The sequence below is a fragment of the Oncorhynchus keta genome, chromosome 12, assembly GCF_023373465.1.
Source record: "Oncorhynchus keta strain PuntledgeMale-10-30-2019 chromosome 12, Oket_V2, whole genome shotgun sequence".
Lineage (NCBI taxonomy): Eukaryota > Metazoa > Chordata > Actinopteri > Salmoniformes > Salmonidae > Oncorhynchus > Oncorhynchus keta.
Window position 1 is genome coordinate 38,446,593 of NC_068432.1, and position 22,672 is coordinate 38,469,264.

The following is a 22,672-nucleotide window of genomic DNA, read 5'->3' on the forward strand; positions in this document are numbered from 1 at the left end:
ATTTCACTAATACAGTAGATTCTTCATTTCACTTAAAGTAGTTCATACATCATTTCACTCATACAGTAGTTCATACATAGATTATTTTATTTCACTTACATAGTTCATGCAGTAGATCATACAGTAGATTAGATCTTAATTTCACTCATACAGTAGTTCATATCCTTCATTATATTTTATTATTCATACAGTAGATCCTTAATTTCACTCATACAGTAGTTCATACAGTAGATCCTTTATTTCACTTTCATACAGTAGATCCTTTATTTCACTCATACAGTAATTCATACAGTAGATCCATCATTTCACTCATACAGTAGATTCTTTATTTCACTCATACAGTAGATCCTTTATTTCACTCACAGTAGTTCATACAGTAGATGCTTCATTTCACTCATACAGTAGATCCTTTATTTCATTAGTTCAAACAGTAGATCCTTTATTTCACTCATACAGTAGTTCATACAGTAGATGTAATTCATACAGTAGATCCATTTTCACTCATACAGTCTTAATTTCACTCAGTAGATTCTTAATTTCACTCATACAGCCTTTATTTCATTTTTATACAGTAGATCCTTTATTTCACTCACAGTAGTTCATACAGTAGATGCTTCATTTCACTCATACAGTAGTAGTAGATCCTCTTTCATTTCAGTAATCATACAGTAGATCCATCATTTCATTTAGATTCTTAATTTCACTCATACAGTAGATTCTTATTTCACTCATACAGTAGATTCTTAATTTCACTCATACAGTAGATCCTTTATTTCACTCACAGTAGTTTATACAGTTTATTTCACTCAAAGTAGTTCATACAGTAGATGCTTCATTTCACTCCTACAGTAGTTCATACAGTAGATCCTTTATTTCACTTTTTATACAGTAGATCCTCATTAGTTCATACAGTAGATGCTTCATTTCACAGTAGTTTATACAGATCCTTTATTTCTTAAATCATACAGTAGATCCTTCATTTCACTCATTCAGTAGTTCTGTTGATTCTTAATTTCACTCATACTGTCACGGTTTTCATATGGTGAAGGAGAGTCGGACCAAACTGCAGCGTGTATATTGCGATCCATGTTTAATCACACAACGTAAACACGAATAAACACAAACACTACAAAACAATAAACGAAACGAAAACCGAAAACAGCCTATACTTGTGTCAACTAACACAGCACAAAGGACATCAAGACACTCAGGACAATCACCCACAATACAACCAAAGAATATGGCTGCCTAAATATGGTTCCCAATCAGAGACAACAATAAACACCTGCCTCTGATTGAGAACCACTTCAGACAGCCATAGACTCTCCTAGAACACCCCACTAAGCTACAATCCCACTAAGCTACACACCACATACAAAAACCCATGTCACACCCTGGCCTGACCAAATACATGAAGAAAAACACAAAATACTTTGACCAGGGGCGTGACAGAACCCCCTAAGGTGCGGACTCCCGAACGCACCTCACATCGATAGGGAGGGACCGGGTGGGCGTCTGTCCATGGTGGCGGCTCCGGCGCGGGACGTGGACCCCACTCAGTAAATGTCTTAGTCCCCTCTCCTTGCGTCCCTAGATAGTCCACACTCGCCGCCAACCATGGCCTAGTATTCCTCACCCAGAACCCCACTAGACTGAGGAGCAGATCGGGACTGAGGAAGCTCGGGACTGAGGGAAGCTCGGGAATGAAAAGAAGCTCGGGAGTGAAAAGAAGCTCAGGAATGAAAAGAAGCTCAGGAGTGAAAAGAAGCTCAGGAGTGAAAAGAAGCTCAGGAGTGAAAAGAAGCTCAGGACAGAGGGCTCTGGCGCCTCTGGGCTGAGGGCTCTGGCGCCTCTGGGCTGAGGGCTGCAGCGCCGGACTGGCGGGAGACTCCGGCAGCAGCGCCGGACAGGCGGGAGACTCCGGCAGCAACGCCGGACAGGCGGGAGACTCCGACAGCGCAGGAGAGGCGAGGCGCACTGTAGGCCTGATGCGTGGTGCTGGCACTGGTGGTACTGTGCAGTTGACACGCACAGGAAGCCTGGTGCGGGGAGCTGCTACCGGAGGGCTGGAGTGTGGAGGTGGTACTGGATAGACCGGACCGTGCAGGCGCACTGGAGCTCTTGAGCACCGAGCCTGCCCAACCTTACCTGGTTGAATACTCTCGGTCGCCCTGCCAGTGCGGCGAGGTGGAATAGCCCGCACTGGGCTATTTAGGCGAACCGGAGACACCGACGCAAGGCTGGTGCCATGTAAGCCGGCCCAGGAGACGCACTGGGGACCAGATGCATAGAGCCGGCTTCATGGCATTTGGCTCGATGCTCAATCTAGCCCGGCCAATACGCAGAGCTGGAATATACCTCACCGGGCTATGCACCGCACTGGGACACCGTGTGCACCACTGCATAACACGGTGCCTGCCCGGTCTTTCTAGCCCCGGTAAGCACAGGGAGTTTGCGCAGGTCTCCTACCTGGCGTAGCCATACTCCCTGTAAGCCTCCCCCAATACATTTTTGGGGCTGCCTCTAGTTCCTCCTTGGGGCGGCGATATTCCCCTGGTTTAGCCCAGGGTCCTCTCCCCGTCGAGGATTTCCTCCCATGTCCAGAAATCCTTATTGCGCTTCTCCTCTTTGGGCTGCTCCTGCCTGTTGACACGCTGCTTGGTCCTGTGGTGGGTGATTCTGTCACGGTTTTCATATGAGTGAAGGAGAGTCGGACCAAACTGCAGCGTGTATATTGCGATCCATGTTTAATCACACAACGTAAACACGAATAAAACACAAACACTACAAAACAATAAACGAAACGAAAACCGAAAACAGCCTATACTTGTGTCAACTAACACAGCACAAGGACATCAAGACACTCAGGACAATCACCCACAATACAACCAAAGAATATGGCTGCCTAAATATGGTTCCCAATCAGAGACAACAATAAACACCTGCCTCTGATTGAGAACCACTTCGACAGCCATAGACTCTCCTAGAACACCCCCACTAAGCTACAATCCCACTAAGCTACACACCACATACAAAAACCCATGTCACACCTGGCCTGACCAAATACATGAAGAAAAACACAAAATACTTCGACCAGGGCGTGACACATACAATAATTCATGCAGTACATCCTTCATTTCACTCATACAGTAATTCATGCAGTACATCCTTCATTTCATACTAGTTCATACAGTAATTTAATTTCATACAGTAGTTCATCCTTCATTTCACTCATACAGTGGTTCATACAGTACATACAGTACATTCATTTCACTCATACAGTGGTTCAGTACATCCTTCATTTCACTCATACAGTAGTTCATACAGTAGATCCTTAATTTCACTCATACAGTATTTCATACAGTAGATCCTTAATTTCACTCAAACAGTAATTGATACAGTACATCCTTCATTTCACTCATACAGTGGTTCATACAAGAGATCCTTTTTTTATGTTTATTTCACCTTTATTTAACCAGGTAGGCTAGTTGAGAACAAGTTATCATTTGCAACTGCGACCTGGCCAAGATAAAGCATAGCAGTGTGAACAGACAGGACAGAGTTACACATGGAGTAAACAATTAACAAGTCAATAACACAGTAGAAAAAAAGGGAGTCTATATACATTGTGTGCAAAAGGCATGAGGAGGTAGGTGAATAATTACAATTTTTCAGATTAACACTGGAGTGATAAATGATCAGATGGTCATGTACAGGTAGAGATATTGGTGTGCAAAAGAGCAGAAAAGTAAATAAATAAAAACAGTATGGGGATGAGGTAGGTAGAAAAAGGGTGGGCTATTTACCGACTATGTACAGCTGTAGCGATTTCGGTTAGCTGCTCAGACAGCAGATGTTTGAAGTTGGTGAGGGAGATAAAGTCTCCAACTTCAGCGATTTTTTAAAATTCGTTCCAATCACAGGCAGCAGAGAACTGGAACGAAGGGCGGCCAAATGAGTGTTGGCTTTAGGGATGATCAGTGAGATACACCTGCTGGAGCTTGTGCTACGGATGGGTGTTGCCATCGTGACCAGTGAACTGAGATAAGGCGGAGCTTTACCTAGCATGGACTTGTAGATGACCTGGAGCCAGTGGGTCTGGCGACGAATATGTAGCGAGCCAGCCGACTAGAGCATACAGGTCGCAGTGGTGGGTGGTATAAGGTGCTTTAGTGACAAAACGGATGGCACTGTGATAAACTGCATCCAGTTTGCTGAGTAGAGTGTTGGAAGCAATTTTGTAGATGACATCGCCAAAGTCGAGGATCGGTAGGATAGTCAGTTTTACTAGGGTAAGTTTGGCGGCGTGAGTGAAGGAGGCTTTGTTGCGGAATAGAAAGCCGACTCTAGATTTGATTTTCGATTGGAGATGTTTGATATGAGTCTGGAAGGAGAGTTTACAGTCTAGCCAGACACCTAGGTACTTATAGATGTCCACATATTCAAGGTCGGAACCATCCAGGGTGGTGATGCTGGTCAGGCGTGCGGGTGCAGGCAGCGAGCGGTTGAAAAGCATGCATTTGGTTTTACAAGCGTTTAAGAGCAGTTGGAGGCCACGGAAGGAGTGTTGTATGGCATTGAAGCTCGTTTGGAGGTTAGATAGCACAGTGTCCAAGGACGGGCCGGATATATATAGAATGGTGTCGTCTGCGTAGAGGTGGATCAGGGAATCGCCCGCAGCAAGATCAACATCATTGATATATACAGAGAAAAGAGTCGGCCCGGGGATTGAACCCTATGGCACCCCCATAGAGACTGCCAGAGGACCGGACAGCATGCCCTCCGATTTGACACACTGAACTCTGTCTGCAAAGTAGTTGGTGAACCAGGCAAGGCAGTCATCCGAAAAACCGAGGCTACTGAGTCTGCCGATAAGAATATGGTGATTGACAGAGTCGAAAGCCTTGGCAAGGTCGATGAAGACGGCTGCACAGTACTGTCTTTTATCGATGGCGGTTATGATATTGTTTAGTACCTTGAGCGTGGCTGAGGTGCACCCGTGACCGGCTCGGAAACCAGACTGCACAGTGGAGAAGGTACGGTGGGATTCGAGATGGTCAGTGACCTGTTTGTTGACTTGGCTTTCGAAGACCTTAGATAGGCAGGGCAGGATGGATATAGGTCTGTAACAATTTGGGTCAGGGTGTCTCCCTGGCTTTTCGAAGACCTTAGATAGGCAGGGCAGGATGGATATAGGTCTGTAACAGTTTGGGTCAGGGTGTCTCCCCCTTTGAAGAGGGTGATGACTGCGGCAGCTTTCAATCCTTGAGGATCTCAGACGATATGAAAGAGAGGTTGAACAGGCTGGTAATAGGGTTTGCTACAATGGCGGCGGATAGTTTCAGAAATAGAGGGTCCAGATTGTCAAGCCCAGCTAATTTGTACGGGTCCAGGTTTTGCAGCTCTTTCAGAACATCTGCTATCTGGATTTGGGTAAAGGAGAACCTGGAGAGGCTTGGGCGAGTAGCTGCGGGGCGGAGCTGTTGGCCGAGGTTGGAGTCGCCAGGCGGAAGGCATGGCCAGCCTTTGAGAAATGCTTGTTGAAGTTTTCGATAATCATGGATTTGTCGGTGGTGACCGTGTTCCCTAGCCTCAGTGCAGTGGGCAGCTGGGAGGAGGTGCTCTTGTTCTCCATGGACTTCACAGTGTCCCAGAACTTTTTGGAGTTGGAGCTACAGGATGCAAATATCTGCCTGAAGAAGCTGGCCTTAGCATTCCTGACTGACTGCGTGTGTTGGTTCCTGACTTCCCTGAACAGTTGCATATCGCGGTACTATTCGATGCTATTGCAGTCCGCCACAGGATGTTTTTGTGTTGGTCGAGGGCAGTCAGGTCTGGAGTGAACCAAGGGCTATATCTGTTCTTAGTTCTGCATTTTTGAACGGAGCATGCTTATCTAAAATGGTGAGGAAGTTACTTTTAAAGAATGACCAGGCATCCTCAACTGACGGGATGAGGTCAATGTCCTTCCAGGATACCCGGGCCAGGTCGATTAGAAAGGCCTGCTCACAGAAGTGTTTTTAGGGAGCGTTTGACAGTGATGAGGGGTGGTCGTTTGACTGCGGCTCCGTAGCGGATACAGGCAATGAGGCAGTGATCGCTGAGATCCTGGTTGAAGACAGCGGAGGTGTATTTGGAGGGCCAGTTGGTCAGGATGACGTCTATGAGGGTGCCCTTGTTTACTGATTTAGGGTTGTACCTGGTGGGTTCCTTGATGATTTGTGTGAGATTGAGGGCATCTACCTTAATTTCACTCATACAGTAGTTCATACTGTAGATCCTTAATTTCACTCATACAGTAGTTCATACAGTAGATCCTTCATTTCACTCATACAGTACATCCTTAATTTCACTCATACAGTAGTTCATACAGTAGATGCTTAATTTCACTCATACAGTAGATTCTTAATTTCACTCATACAGTAGATCCTTCATTTCACTCATACAGTAGTTCATACATTAGGTCCTTCATTTCATTCATACAGTAGTTCATACAGTATATCATTTATTTCACTCATACAGTAAATCATACAGTAGATCCTTCATTTCACTCATTCAGTAGTTCATACAGTAGATCCTTAATTTCACTCATACAGTAGATTCTTCATTTCACTCATACAGTAGGTTCTTCATTTCACTCCTACAATAGTTTGTGCAGTACATCCTTCATTTCACTCATATTGTAGTTCATACAGTAGTTCATACAGTAGATTCTTCATTTCACTCCTACAGTAGTTCATACAGTAGATCCTTCATTTCACTCCTACAGTAATTCATACAGTACATCCTTCATTTCACTCCTACAGTAGTTCATACAATACATCCTTCATTTCACTCCTACAGTAGTTCATACAGTAGATCCTTAATTTCACTCATACAGTAGATCCTTCATTTCACTCCTACAGTAATTTATACAGCAGATGCTTCATTTCACTCCTACAGTAGATTCTTAATTACACTCATACAGTAGATCCTTCATTTTACTCATACAGTAGTTCCTACAGTAGATCCTTCATTTCACTCATACAGTACATCCTTAATTTCACTCATACAGTAGTTCATACAGTAGATGCTTAATTTCACTCATACAGTAGATTCTTAATTTCACTAAAAGTAGTTCATACAGTAGATCCTTCATTTCACTCATACAGTACATCCTTAATTTCACTCATACAGTAGTTCATACAGTAGATCCATCATTTCACTCATACAGTAGATTCTTAATTACACTCATACAGTAGATCCTTCATTTTACTCATACAGTAGTTCCTACAGTAGATCCTTCATTTCACTCATACAGTACATCCTTAATTTCACTCATACAGTAGTTCATACAGTAGATGCTTAATTTCACTCATACAGTAGATTCTTAATTTCACTAAAAGTAGTTCATACAGTACATCCTTCATTTCACTCATACAGTAGATTCTTAATTTCACTCATACAGTAGATCCTTCATTTCACTCATACAGTAGTTCATACAGTAGATCCTTCATTTCACTCATACAGTAGTTCATACAGTAGATCCTTCATTTCACTCATACAGTAGTTCATACAGTAGATGCTTAATTTCACTCATACAGTAGATTCTTAATTTCACTCATACAGTAGATCCTTCATTTCACTCATACAGTAGTTCATACATTAGGTCCTTCATTTCATTCATACAGTAGTTCATACAGTATATCATTTATTTCACTCATACAGTAAATCATACAGTAGATCCTTCATTTCACTCATTCAGTAGTTCATACAGTAGATCCTTAATTTCACTCATACAGTAGATCCTTCATTTCACTCCTACAGTAATTTATACAGCAGATGCTTCATTTCACTCCTACAGTAGATTCTTAATTACACTCATACAGTAGATCCTTCATTTTACTCATACAGTAGTTCCTACAGTAGATCCTTCATTTCACTCATACAGTACATCCTTAATTTCACTCATACAGTAGTTCATACAGTAGATGCTTAATTTCACTCATACAGTAGATTCTTAATTTCACTAAAAGTAGTTCATACAGTACATCCTTCATTTCACTCATACAGTAGATTCTTAATTTCACTCATACAGTAGATCCTTCATTTCACTCATACAGTAGTTCATACAGTAGATCCTTCATTTCACTCATACAGTAGTTCATACAGTAGATCCTTCATTTCACTCATACAGTAGTTCATACATTAGGTCCTTCATTTCATTCATACAGTAGTTCATACAGTATATCATTTATTTCACTCATACAGTAAATCATACAGTAGATCCTTCATTTCACTCATTCAGTAGTTCATACAGTATATCATTTATTTCACTCATACAGTAAATCATACAGTAGATCCTTCATTTCACTCATTCAGTAGTTCATACAGTTGATTCTTAATTTCACTCATACAGTAGTTCATACTGTAGATCCTTCATTCACTCATACAGTAGTTCATACAGTAGATCCTTAATTTCACTCATACAGTAGTTCATACTGTAGATCCTTCATTTCACTCATACAGTAGATTCTTCATTTCACTCATACAGTAGGTTCTTCATTTCACTCCTACAATAGTTTGTACAGTACATCCTTCATTTCACTCATACAGTAGATTCTTCATTTCACTCATACAGTAGATTCTTCATTTCACTCCTACAGTAGTTCATACAGTAGATCCTTCATTTCACTCATACAGTAGTTCATACAGTGGATACTTCATTTCACTCCTACAGTAGTTCATACAGTACATCCTTCATTTCACTCCTACAGTAGTTCATACAGTAGATCCTTTAAAACAAAGATATTGTAACATGAATTGTAACATTCTGTCATAAATATCACATGTTCAACAATGAAAAACAACGTTTCCATCTCAAATTACTATAGTAAGTGTCTTTACAAGGTTGATGATTTTGTGAGGGGCGGAGGTTGAACCCAGGTGCAGAGAATGGACCAGATGAGGAATCAACAATTTGAGATAAACGTAAATATAAGGATAACAGTGATACTGGGAAAAACAACCAACACTGGACAACTCACTCTGGGGACGAACACACAGGGAACAGAAATCAAGCTACTGCAAAGCGATACAGAAAACACACCTCTCTTAGAGGGAAATTATAATTAGTAATAGGACACACCTGAGCGTCATTTAATGTCTCCTGGGCGGTCTCTGCCACCCTCTCGTGACAGTTGGAATCATGACAGATGTAATCTTAAATCAGCCATAAATCCCCTTGTGACAGGGGAAGAAAGCTTGCTTTGTGCAACAGGACGAGTAATTGAATGCACGCTTCACACAATTTTTTTTTATTGTTTAAACATTTCTAGCCTATCTATGGGTAACAGGGTTGACTCGTAATGCTCGACCCGCTTAGTTTTCCACCCCAAAACACAAAAAAATGTCCAAAAGAGAAATCAGTTCACCTGCTTTGACAATATGATCTGACTATTAGATGTTCAATGTTTCTTTAAAAAACATTAACACTTGACAGGTATTTTTTTTTACCTTACATTTAATCACTAATCACATTAAATACATAATACATCTTCAGAAGTGAGTTAGTACTTCAGAAATTACTTAATACTTCAGAAATTACTTTCTTAAAGCAACAAAATAATGAGGGCTTTACAATGATGGTGTAACGGCGGCGTTCGTCTGTCGAAAGAGTCGGACCAAAATGCGGCGTGGTAGTTACTCATGTTCTTTAATGAAAAACAACGATACATGAAATAACTAAATATACAAAAACAACAAAAGCGAAACGCGAAAACCTATACAGCCTATCTTGTGATAACAAACACAGAGACAGGAACAATCACCCACAAAATACACAGTGAAACCCCGGCTACCTAAATATGGTTCCCAATCAGAGACAACGAGAATCACCTGACTCTGATTGAGAACCGCCTCAGGCAGCCAAACCTATGCTACACCCCTACTCAGCCGCAATCCCAATGCCTACAAAACCCCAATACGAAACACAACATTTTAAACCCATGTCACACCCTGGCCTGACCAAATATATAACGAAAACACAAAATACTATGACCACGGTGTGACAGAACCCCCCTAAGGTGCGGACTCCCGGATGCCTCACAACCATAGGGAGGGTCTTGGTGGGCGTCTGTCCATGGTGGCGGCTCCGGCTCGGGATGTGGACCCCACCATAAATGTCATAGTTCCTCCCCTTCGCGTCCTGGGATAATCCACCCTCGCCGCCCCGACCATGGCCTAATAGTCCTCACCCAGAACCCCACTGGCCTGAGGGGCAGCTCGTGACTGAGGGGCAGCTCGTGACTGAGGTGAAGCCGGGACTGAGGGAAGCCCAGTACTGAGAGAAAGCCCAGTACTGAGATGAAGCTCAGTACTGAGATGAAGCTCAGGCAGGTAGTAGGCTCCGGCAGATCCTGGCTGGCTAGCGGATCTGGAAGTTTCTGGTTGACTGGCAGATCTGGAAGAGTCTGGTTGACTGGCAGATCTGGAAGAATCTGATTGACTGGCAGATCTGGAAGATCATGGCTGACTGGCGGATCTAGCTGCTCTGGCTGCTCCATGCAGACTGACAGCTCTGGCTGCTCCATGTAGACTGGCAGCTCTGGCTGCTCCATGCAGATTGGCAGCTCTGGCTGCTCCATGTAGAGTGGCAGCTCTGGCTGCTCCATGCAGATTGGCAGCTCTGGCTGCTCCATGCAGATTGACAGCTCAGGCTGCTCTATGCAGACTGACAGCTCTGGCTGCTCCATGCAGACTGGCAGCTCTGGCAGCTCTGGCTGCTCCATGTAGACTGACAGCTCAGGCTGCTCCATGCAGACTGACAGCTCTGGCTGCTCCATGCAGACTGGCAGCTCAGGCTGCTCCATGCAGACTGACAGCTCTGGCTGCTCCATGCAGACTGGCAGCTCTGGCTGCTCCATGCAGTCTGACAGCTCAGGCTGCTCCATGCAGATTGGCAGCTCTGGCTGCTCCATGTAGAGTGGCAGCTCTGGCTGCTCCATGCAGATTGGCAGCTCTGGCGGCTCCATGCAGATTGACAGCTCAGGCTGCTCTATGCAGACTGACAGCTCTGGCTGCTCCATGCAGACTGGCAGCTCTGGCAGCTCTGGCTGCTCCATGTAGACTGACAGCTCAGGCTGCTCCATGCAGACTGACAGCTCTGGCTGCTCCATGCAGACTGGCAGCTCAGGCTGCTCCATGCAGACTGACAGCTCTGGCTGCTCCATGCAGACTGGCAGCTCTGGCTGCTCCATGCAGTCTGACAGCTCAGGCTGCTCCATGCAGATTGGTAACTCTGGCTGCTCCATGCAGATTGGCAGCTCTGGCTGCTCCATGCAGTCTGACAGCTCAGGCTGCTCCATGCAGATTGGTAACTCTGGCTGCTCCATGCAGATTGGCAGCTCTGGCTGCTCCATGCAGACTGGCAGCTCTGGCTGCTCCATGCAGTCTGGCAGCTCAGGCTGCTCCGAACAGGCAGGAGGCTCCGGGAGCGCTGTAGAGGAGGAAGGCTCTGGAAGCGCTGAACAGGCGGGAGACTCCGACAGCGCAGGAGAGGAGGAAAGCGCTGGCTGCGCTGAACAGGCGGGAGACTCCGACAGCGCAGGAGAGGGGGGAAAGCGCTGGCTGCGCTGAACAGGCGAGGCGCACTGAAGGCCTGGTGCGTGGTGCTGGAACTGGTGGTACTGGATCGAGGACACGCACAGGAAGCCTGGTGTGGGGAGCTGCCACCGGAGGACTGGTATGTGAAGGTGGCACAGGATGGACTGGACCGTGAAGGTGTACTGGAGAGCCTGAGAGCAGGACTGGCACAGGACGTGCAAGGCTAGGTAGGTACACAGGAGGCCTAGTGCGTGAGGCTGGCACATTTTCACCAGCCGACTAACACGCACCTCAGGGCCCAGTATGGAGCGCTGACCCAGGTGCCATCAAATCCCCGACACGCTCCGTCGGACGAATCTTGTACCTAAAGCACCAAGCTAGCAACTCCTCATTACTCTCCACTCCACTTTCCCCATTAACTCCTTCACAGTCTCTGCTTCGCTCACCTCTAACACCGGCTCTGGTTCTGGTCTCCTCCTTGGCTCCTCACGATTAACAAGGAGAGTTAGCTCAGGTCTATCTCCTGACTCTGCCACTCTCCCTCTGAGCCTCCCCCAATACATTTTTGGGGCTGACTCACGGGCTTTCTTCTGCGCCGTCGTGATTGTCTCTCCAACTCCATTCTCCTATAGCCCTCTTCGCACTGCTCCAGCGAATCCCAGGCGGGCTCCGGCACTCCCTCTGGGTCGACCGCCTACCTGTCTATTTCCTCCCACGTCGTATACTCCATACTTCTGCTGTCCATAACGTCCTCCCTTCGCTGCTCCTGCTGTCGCTGCCTGTCACCACGCCACTCGGTCCGTGTGTGGTGGGTGATTCTGTAACGGCGTTCGTCTGTCGAAAGAGAGTCGGCCCAAAATGCGGCGTGGTAGTTACTCATGTTCTTTAATGAAAAAAACAACGATACATGAAATAACTAAATATACAAAAACAACACACGAAACGCGAAAACCTATACAGACTATCTTGTGATAACAAACACAGAGAGAGGAACAATCACCCACGAAATACACAGTGAAACCCTGGCTACCTAAATATGGTTCCCAATCAGAGACAACGAGAATCACCTGACTCTGATTGAGAACCGCCTCAGGCAGCCAAACCTATGCTACACCCCTACTCAGCCGCAATCCCAATGCCTACAAAACCCCAATACGAAACACAACATTTTAAACCCATGTCACACCCTGGCCTGACCAAATATATAACGAAAACACAAAATACTATGACCAAGGCGTGACAGATGGTGAAAACTTGGAGAAATGTTGGGGTTAAGGGGTTCAAATCTTCTAGAAGTCAGAGGGTGCACAGAGGGAGATGTCATGATGCTGAGCTTTGGCACTTTAGCAAGTTTATATTCATATAAAAACTTTTGGAATTTTGGAAAACATGGAAAACTTGAATTTTCTGTGTGGTATATAGGTCACTTAATTTAATATAACAGGCTTTTAATATTTAATATTAATACTTTTAATATTATATATTCAATATTTGTGCACAATTTCTTCCTAAAATATCAAAAGGCACTCATTTCGTGGAATGACCCAGTTGCAGCGGTTTGTCACATGACGTCTTTCTCAGTAGAAATAAGTGTGTCCATTTTTTTTCTTTCTCCTCATCTTCTTCTACCTTTGGTCTCTCCTCTCCTCTTCTTATCCCACCCCTCTCTTCTCTCCTCTCCTCCTCTCAGGTCTCTGGAGTTGTTCTTTGCTACCAGCCAGGGGACGTGGGGCGGCGAGCACTTCAACAACAAATCTCCCCGTCTCTGTCGCAAGTTCTCCTCTCCTCCTCTCATCACCCCCTCTCTCACCTCCTCCCCTGTCCACTCCCGCAAACTCTCCCTCTCCTCCCCCTTCCACTCCCGCAAACTTTCCCTCTCCTCCCCTTCTCCAAGGCAGGAGTCCTAGACCTCTCCACCCCTTCCTCCTCTGCTGCTAACTCTCCCACCTCCTCCCACCCTCCCTCCTTCTCCCGGTCTCCCACCTCCACCCTGGCTCCTTCAGGGTTCTCGTCCCCCCCCTCCCACCTCCAACCGGGCTCCGTCAGGGTTCTCGTCCCCCTCCCACCTGCACGCGGGCTCCCAGCCTGCCAACAATCCCGGGCTCTCCAACTCCCCTCATACCACCTCTCTGGACCATCCTCCCAGTTCTCCGGAACCTGCCCCCAACGCTGGAAGACGGAGGAGGAGACATGCCACGCATCGACGCCTGCTGTGGGAAACTCAGACGCAGCATCCGCAGGGAGGTAGGCTGGCACACACACACATGCAAGAACACACACACGAACATACACACACACATGCAGGAAAACACACACATGAAAATACACACACACGCAGGAACACACGAACACACACACAAATAACGCACACTTACTGAGTGCCTGTGTATTTTAATTAACAGCTGTTCTGGAGACCGTTTCTCTGGAGAAGTTCCTTCCAGAGTCTAACCCTCAAGTCAGCGAGGACCGAGTCCCCCTGACGGAGTCCCCCTGTCGCTCCCCCTCTACACACCGACACATGCGATACAGACAGTCTGGAGGCTCCACGGGGGAGAACAATCGTGGTACGATGTCTCCAGCCTCAGCCTCAGCCTATGCTATTGCAACAGCAGCTGCCGGACACGGCAGTTCCCAGGGTAAAAGACAAGATCAACACCTGGTAAATACCTGCGTCGTAAATTTCCTTCTTTGACTCTCGCTTTCTCCTTATCTCTCTCTCTCTCTCTCTCTCTCTCTCTCTCTCTCTCTCTCTCTCTCTCTCTCTCTCTCTCTCTCTCTCTCTCTCTCTCTCTCTCTCTCTCTCTCTCTCTCTCTCTCTCTCTCTCTCTCAGGTTTCAATAATAGCGAGAGGACCTGTGACAGGGAGTTTATCATCCGTAGAGCTGCTACCAACAGAGTCCTCAATGTACTGCGTCACTGGGTCTCCAAGCACTCACAGGTCTGGACCACACACACACACACACACACACACACACACACACACACACACACACACACACACACACACACACACACACACACACACACACACACACACACACACACACACACACTGCCTGCCCCCTGCCAGACCTGCTCTGTACTCATGATGCCCAGAGAAATGTCACTCTGCTCCCCAAGGCACTCTGGTGTTCTGGCGACTGTAGTAGACATGACTGGACTATAGTAGACATGACTGTAGTAGACATGACTGGACTGTAGAAGACATGACTGTAGAAGATATGACTGTAGAAGACATGACTGTAGTAGACATGACAGGACTGTAGAATACATGACTGTAGTAGACATGACTGTAGTAGACATGACTGGACTGTAGTAGACATGACTGGACTGTAGAAGACATGACTGGACTGTAGAAGACATGACTGGACTGTAGTAGACATGACTGTAGTAGACATGACTGGACTGTAGTAGACATGACTGGACTGTAGAAGACATGACTGGACTGTAGAAGACATGACTGGACTGTAGTAGACATGACTGTAGTAGATATGACTGTAGAAGACGTGACTGTAGTAGACATGACTGTAGAAGACATGACTGTAGAAGACATGACTGTAGTAGATATGACTGTAGAAGACATGACTGTAGTAGACATGACTGTAGAAGACATGACTGGACTGTAGAAGACATGACTGTAGTAGACATGACTGTAGTAGACATGACTGGACTGTAGAAGACATGACTGTAGTAGACATGACTGGACTGTAGAAGATATGACTGGACTGTAGTAGACATTACTGGACTGTAGAAGACATGACTGGACTGTAGTAGACATGACTGGACTGTAGAAGACATGACTGGACTGTAGAAGACATGACTGGACTGTAGAAGACATGACTGGACTGTAGAAGACATGACTGGACTGTAGAAGACATGACTGGACTGTAGAAGACATGACTGGACTGTAGAAGACATGACTGGACTGTAGAAGACATGACTGGACTGTAGTAGACATGACTGGACTGTAGAAGACATGACTGGACTGTAGAAGACATGACTGGACTGTAGAAGACATGACTGGACTGTAGTAGATATGACTGTAGTAGATATAACTGTAGTAGATCTAACTGTAGTAGATATGACTGTAGAAGACATGACTGTAGTAGACATGACTGGACTGTAGTAGACATGACTGTAGTAGACATGACTGTAGTAGACATGACTGTAGTAGACATGACTGGACTGTAGAAGACATGACTGTAGTAGACATGACTGGACTGTAGAAGACATGACTGTAGAAGACATGACTGTAGTAGACATGACTGGACTGTAGTAGACATGACTGTAGTAGACATGACTGGACTGTAGAAGACATGACTGTAGAAGACATGACTGTAGAAGACATGACTGTAGTAGATATGACTGTAGTAGATATGACTGTAGTAGATATGACTGTAGAAGACATGACTGTAGAAGACATGACTGTACTAGACATGACTGGACTGTAGTAGACATGACTGGACTGTAGTAGACATGACTGTAGTAGACATGACTGTAGTAGACATGACTGTAGTAGACATTACTGTAGTAGACATGACTGTAGTAGATATGACTGGAATGTAGTAGACATGACTGTAGTAGACATGACTGTAGTAGACATGACTGTAGTAGACATGACTGGAATGTAGTAGACATGACTGTAGTAGACATGACTGTAGTAGACATGACTGTAGTAGACATGACTGGAATGTAGTAGACATGACTGTAGTAGACATGACTGTAGTAGACATGACTGTAGTAGACATGACTGTATTAGACATGACTGTCGTAGACATGACTGTAGTAGACATGACTGGACTGTAGAAGACATGACTGGACTGTAGTAGACGTGACTGGACTATAGTAGATATGACTGTAGTAGACATGACTGTAGTAGACATGACTGGACTGTAGTAGATATGACTGTAGTAGACATGACTGTAGTAGACATGACTGGACTGTAGTAGACATGACTGTAGTAGACATGACTGGACTGTAGTAGACATGACTGTAGAAGACATGACTGTAGTAGACATGACTGTAGTAGACATGACTGGACTGTAGTAGACATGACTGGACTGTAGAAGACATGACTGGACTGTAGTAGACATGACTGGACTGTAGAAGACATGACTGGACTGTAGTAGACATGACTGTAGTAGACATGACTGGACTGTAGTAGACATGACTGGACTGTAGAAGACATGACTGGACTGTAGAAGACATGACTGGACTGTAGTAGACATGACTGTAGTAGATATGACTGTAGAAGACGTGACTGTAGTAGACATGAATGTAGAAGACATGACTGTAGAAGACATGACTGTAGTAGATATGACTGTAGAAGACATGACTGTAGTAGACATGACTGTAGAAGACATGACTGGACTGTAGAAGACATGACTGTAGTAGACATGACTGTAGTAGACATGACTGGACTGTAGAAGACATGACTGTAGTAGACATGACTGGACTGTAGAAGACATGACTGGACTGTAGTAGACATTACTGGACTGTAGAAGACATGACTGGACTGTAGAAGACATGACTGGACTGTAGTAGACATGACTGGACTGTAGAAGACATGACTGTAGTAGATATGACTGTAGTAGATATGACTATAGAAGACATGACTGGAAGACATGACTGTAGTAGATATAACTGTAGTAGATCTAACTGTAGTAGATATGACTGTAGAAGACATGACTGTAGTAGACATGACTGGACTGTAGTAGACATGACTGTAGTAGACATGACTGTAGTAGACATGACTGGACTGTAGAAGACATGACTGTAGTAGACATGACTGGACTGTAGAAGACATGACTGTAGTAGACATGACTGTAGTAGACATGACTGGACTGTAGAAGACATGACTGTAGTAGACATGACTGGACTGTAGAAGACATGACTGTAGAAGACATGACTGTAGTAGACATGACTGGACTGTAGTAGACATGACTGTAGTAGACATGACTGTAGTAGATATGACTGTAGTAGATATGACTGTAGTAGATATGACTGGACTGTAGAAGACATGACTGTAGAAGACATGACTGTAGAAGACATGACTGTAGTAGATATGACTGGACTGTAGAAGACATGACTGTAGAAGACATGACTGTAGAAGACATGACTGTAGTAGATATGACTGTAGTAGATATGACTGTAGTAGATATGACTGTAGAAGACATGACTGTAGTAGACATGACTGGACTGTAGAAGACATGACTGTAGAAGACATGACTGTAGAAGACATGACTGTAGTAGATATGACTGTAGTAGATATGACTGTAGTAGATATGACTGTAGAAGACATGACTGTAGAAGAGATGACTGTTGTAGATATAACTGTAGTAGATCTAACTGTAGTAGATATGACTGTAGAAGACATGACTGTACTAGACATGACTGGACTGTAGTAGACATGACTGTAGTAGACATGACTGGACTGTAGTAGACATGACTGTAGTAGACATGACTGGACTGTAGTAGATATGACTGTAGTAGACGTGACTGGACTATAGTAGATATGACTGTAGTAGACATGACTGTAGTAGACATGACTGGACTATAGTAGATATGACTGTAGTAGACATGACTGTAGTAGACATGACTGGACTGTAGTAGATATGACTGTAGTAGACATGACTGTAGTAGACATGACTGGACTGTAGTAGACATGACTGTAGTAGACATGACTGTAGTAGACATTACTGGACTGTAGTAGACATGACTGTAGTAGACATGACTGTAGTAGACATGACTGGACTGTAGTAGACATGACTGTAGTAGACATGACTGGACTATAGTAGACATGACTGTAGAAGACATGACTGTAGTAGACATGACTGGACTGTAGTAGACATGACTGTAGTAGACATGACTGGACTGTAGTAGACATGACTGTAGAAGACATGACTGTAGTAGACATGACTGTAGTAGACATGACTGGACTGTAGAGACATGACTGTAGTAGACATGACTGGACTGTAGTAGACATGACTGTAGAAGACATGACTGTAGTAGACATGACTGTAGTAGACATGACTGGATTGTAGTAGACATGACTGTAGTAGACATGACTGTAGTAGACATGACTGGACTGTAGTAGACATGACTGTAGTAGACATGACTGGACTGTAGTAGACATGACTGTAGTAGACATGACTGGACTGTAGTAGACATGACTGTAGAAGACATGACTGTAGTAGACATGACTGTAGTAGACATGACTGGACTGTAGTAGACATGACTGTAGTAGACATGACTGGACTGTAGTAGACATGACTGTAGTATACATGACTGGACTGTAGTAGACATGACTGTAGTAGACATGACTGGACTGTAGTAGACATGACTGTAGTAGACATGACTGGACTGTAGTAGACATGACTGTAGAAGACATGACTGTAGTAGACATGACTGTAGTAGACATGACTGGACTGTAGAAGACATGACTGTAGTAGACATGACTGGACTGTAGAAGACATGACTGTAGTAGACATGACTGTAGTAGACATGACTGGACTGTAGAAGACATGACTGTAGTAGACATGACTGGACTGTAGTAGACATGACTGTAGTAGACATGACTGGACTGTAGAAGACATGACTGTAGAAGACATGACTGTAGAAGACATGACTGTAGTAGATATGACTGTAGTAGATATGACTGTAGAAGACATGACTGTACTAGACATGACTGGACTGTAGTAGACATGACTGTAGTAGACATGACTGGACTGTAGTAGACATGACTGTCGTAGACATGACTGGACTATAGTAGATATGACTGTAGTAGACGTGACTGGACTATAGTAGATATGACTGTAGTAGACATGACTGGACTGTAGTAGATATGACTGTAGTAGACATGACTGTAGTAGACATGACTGGACTGTAGTAGACATGACTGTAGTAGACATGACTGTAGTAGACATTACTGGACTGTAGTAGACATGACTGTAGTAGACATGACTGGACTGTAGTAGACATGACTGTAGTAGACATGACTGGACTGTAGTAGACATGACTGGACTGTAGTAGACATGACTGTAGTAGACATGACTGGACTGTAGTAGACATGACTGTAGTAGACATGACTGGACTGTAGTAGACATGACTGTAGTAGACATGACTGGACTGTAGTAGACATGACTGTAGTAGACATGACTGGACTGTAGTAGACATGACTGTAGAAGACATGACTGTAGTAGACATGACTGTAGAAGACATGACTGTAGTAGACATGACTGTAGTAGACATGACTGGATTGTAGTAGACATGACTGTAGTAGACATGACTGTAGTAGACATGACTGGACTGTAGTAGACATGACTGTAGAAGACATGACTGTAGAAGACATGACTGTAGTAGATATGACTGTAGTAGATATGACTGTAGTAGATATGACTGTAGAAGACATGACTGTAGAAGACATGACTGTACTAGACATGACTGGACTGTAGTAGACATGACTGTAGTAGACATGACTGGACTGTAGTAGACATGACTGTAGTAGACATGACTGGACTGTAGTAGACATGACTGGACTGTAGAAGACATGACTGGACTGTAGTAGACGTGACTGGACTATAGTAGATATGACTGTAGTAGACATGACTGTAGTAGACATGACTGGACTGTAGTAGATATGACTGTAGTAGACATGACTGTAGTAGACATGACTGGACTGTAGTAGACATGACTGTAGTAGACATGACTGGACTGTAGTAGACATGACTGTAGAAGACATGACTGTAGTAGACATGACTGTAGTAGACATGACTGGACTGTAGTAGACATGACTGTAGAAGACATGACTGTAGTAGACATGACTGTAGTAGACATGACTGGACTGTAGTAGACATGACTGGACTGTAGTAGACATGACTGTAGAAGACATGACTGTAGTAGACATGACTGTAGTAGACATGACTGGACTGTAGTAGACATGACTGTAGTAGACATGACTGGACTGTAGTAGACATGACTGTAGAAGACATGACTGTAGTAGACATGACTGTAGTAGACATGACTGGACTGTAGTAGACATGACTGGACTGTAGAAGACATGACTGGACTGTAGTAGACATGACTGTAGTAGACATGACTGGACTGTAGTAGACATGACTGGACTGTAGAAGACATGACTGGACTGTAGAAGACATGACTGGACTGTAGTAGACATGACTGTAGTAGACATGACTGGACTGTAGTAGACATGACTGTAGAAGACATGACTGTAGTAGACATGACTGTAGTAGACATGACTGGACTGTAGAAGACATGACTGTAGTAGACATGACTGGACTGTAGAAGACATGACTGTAGTAGACATGACTGTAGTAGACATGACTGGACTGTAGAAGACATGACTGTAGTAGACATGACTGGACTGTAGTAGACATGACTGTAGTAGACATGACTGGACTGTAGAAGACATGACTGTAGAAGACATGACTGTAGAAGATATGACTGTAGTAGATATGACTGTAGTAGATATGACTGTAGAAGACATGACTGTACTAGACATGACTGGACTGTAGTAGACATGACTGTAGTAGACATGACTGGACTGTAGTAGACATGACTGTCGTAGACATGACTGGACTATAGTAGATATGACTGTAGTAGACGTGACTGGACTATAGTAGATATGACTGTAGTAGACATGACTGGACTGTAGTAGATATGACTGTAGTAGACATGACTGTAGTAGACATGACTGGACTGTAGTAGACATGACTGTAGTAGACATGACTGTAGTAGACATTACTGGACTGTAGTAGACATGACTGTAGTAGACATGACTGGACTGTAGTAGACATGACTGTAGTAGACATGACTGGACTGTAGTAGACATGACTGGACTGTAGTAGACATGACTGTAGTAGACATGACTGGACTGTAGTAGACATGACTGTAGTAGACATGACTGGACTGTAGTAGACATGACTGTAGTAGACATGACTGGACTGTAGTAGACATGACTGTAGTAGACATGACTGGACTGTAGTAGACATGACTGTAGAAGACATGACTGTAGTAGACATGACTGTAGAAGACATGACTGTAGTAGACATGACTGTAGTAGACATGACTGGATTGTAGTAGACATGACTGTAGTAGACATGACTGTAGTAGACATGACTGGACTGTAGTAGACATGACTGTAGAAGACATGACTGTAGAAGACATGACTGTAGTAGATATGACTGTAGTAGATATGACTGTAGTAGATATGACTGTAGAAGACATGACTGTAGAAGACATGACTGTACTAGACATGACTGGACTGTAGTAGACATGACTGTAGTAGACATGACTGGACTGTAGTAGACATGACTGTAGTAGACATGACTGGACTGTAGTAGACATGACTGGACTGTAGAAGACATGACTGGACTGTAGTAGACGTGACTGGACTATAGTAGATATGACTGTAGTAGACATGACTGTAGTAGACATGACTGGACTGTAGTAGATATGACTGTAGTAGACATGACTGTAGTAGACATGACTGGACTGTAGTAGACATGACTGTAGTAGACATGACTGGACTGTAGTAGACATGACTGTAGAAGACATGACTGTAGTAGACATGACTGTAGTAGACATGACTGGACTGTAGTAGACATGACTGTAGAAGACATGACTGTAGTAGACATGACTGTAGTAGACATGACTGGACTGTAGTAGACATGACTGGACTGTAGTAGACATGACTGTAGAAGACATGACTGTAGTAGACATGACTGTAGTAGACATGACTGGACTGTAGTAGACATGACTGTAGTAGACATGACTGGACTGTAGTAGACATGACTGTAGAAGACATGACTGTAGTAGACATGACTGTAGTAGACATGACTGGACTGTAGTAGACATGACTGGACTGTAGAAGACATGACTGGACTGTAGTAGACATGACTGTAGTAGACATGACTGGACTGTAGTAGACATGACTGGACTGTAGAAGACATGACTGGACTGTAGAAGACATGACTGGACTGTAGTAGACATGACTGTAGTAGATATGACTGTAGAAGACGTGACTGTAGTAGACATGAATGTAGAAGACATGACTGTAGAAGACATGACT

The 22,672-nt window shown here is 44.3% G+C and overlaps 1 pseudogene; it reads left to right on the forward strand.

Annotated features, from left to right (window-relative positions):
• The window catches only part of LOC118380801 (ras-specific guanine nucleotide-releasing factor 2-like), a 99,987-nt pseudogene that overhangs the window by 33,940 nt on the left and 43,375 nt on the right, over nt 1-22,672 (forward strand).